The sequence below is a fragment of the Bombus impatiens genome, unplaced genomic scaffold (genome assembly GCF_000188095.3).
Source record: "Bombus impatiens unplaced genomic scaffold, BIMP_2.2 scf_0313, whole genome shotgun sequence".
Taxonomy (NCBI): Eukaryota; Metazoa; Arthropoda; class Insecta; order Hymenoptera; family Apidae; genus Bombus; species Bombus impatiens.
Genome location: NT_176732.1, coordinates 46,443 through 48,097, shown reverse-complemented (window position 1 = coordinate 48,097; position 1,655 = coordinate 46,443).

Below are 1,655 nucleotides of genomic sequence, written 5' to 3'. Positions count from 1 at the left end.
AAATGGAGAAGCCACCGCGGCATTCCGCTCACATAAAGGATGACCCAGGTGCTCACTGGACACGGCGTGTTCGGCGAGTACCTGAGGAAAATCGGACGGGAGACGACGGACATCTGCCACCACTGCGGAGAGTGCAGGGACACAGCGCAGCACACCCTGGAGCTCTGTCCGGCGTGGGAGCTGCCCCGCTACACTCTGCGGCACGCCATACGAGGAACATTGACCCCCCCACCCAAAGATTGTAGAGGCGATGTTGAGAGGGTCACAGGAATACGAGGCCGTACGCCTCTTCTGCGAGCGAGTTATCCTCGCGAAGGAGCGAGCAGAAAGGGAGAGAAAGAAAAACTCACCCTTGTATGATAAAACGATGGAGGAGGATGGCAGTCAAGCGATCTACAGCCGCCCCATCGCCGTCCCAGCGGACCACGACTAGAAGGGGCGATAACGCTAGGGGCAATGCCCCCCTCCCTAACGCCGAATTCAATAGTCAGGAATTATTAGGACTTGCTCGAACAAGAGGACGCGTGAAGGGGTTGCAACAGAAGTTAATTCATAAGAGGTTCCTGGAGCACTCCTGTCATACGCGTAGGATGGTCATCGTGGAGTTTTAGTCAGTAGGAGTCCGACACTGCTCTGGTGTTACGCGATTATTAGCGGCAGCGGAGTGTCCATGAGGATTTCTCCACGTACAAAAAAAAAAGGTTCGAGTTCTATTAGAAATAGCGGTAACAGTTGTTTAGAATCATATCTGGTTATGTTGATCATTGCTCTTACCTTTTGTCCGATATTAGCTAGTTCCTCGCATATGTCGTTTGTATTTGTTTTCGGATGTAATCCTCTGATTACTGCTTTGTAACTTTTATCAGTTTTAAGTTGGTAAGTGTGATACCCGGCATGTTCTTCTTTTCGTGCTTTTGTCACTTTTCCAGATGTTTCTGGGGTGTTCGTTTGTACTTTTACTTGGTTTAGTTTTAATTGTTTTATACTGTAAGTTTCGTTTCCTGCCGTGTTGTTCAGTAGTTCAATGAGGGGGTCTATTATCTGGGCCTCTATGTAAATTGGTGGTGGTTTGGCGATGTGGGTTATTGGTTTTTCGGCTGGGTCTGTTTCTTTCTGTTCTGCCAGTGCGCTGAAGGATTTTCGGAAAGTAATTTCTTGTAGCCATTGTTGCTTTTCTGCTTCTATAGCTTTCCTAACGTTTGTGCTTGTTGTTATTTTACGTTTTTTGTTGTAAATTTGCCACCTTTCAGATTTCATCCGGGTGGGTTATTTCGTTGTTGATTTTATTCTCGTCATTATTATAGTATCGTAAATATAATAATTAATTTATTAATAATAAATGGATTAATTAGAAAACAATCGTTATTTATCATAAACTAATCGTAACAACGTATAATAGTTAATAAGTCAACACGGACAACTCTCGTCAACACAGATTCAACTCTCTCTCAACAACGCTAACAACACTATCTCGACAACGCAATCCGCACTCTCTGGCTTCTCAACTCATATTGCCGTTAATTCGTTTATGTCCCTTAGCTACACTTTGTCTTTTGTTAGCCTCATATTTTTTGTCTAAGCCCCATTATGCACATGCTCAGCAATCGCTTGTTTTTTATTGACACGGCACCTCCCCCCCACCCCCCCAGGCTCCT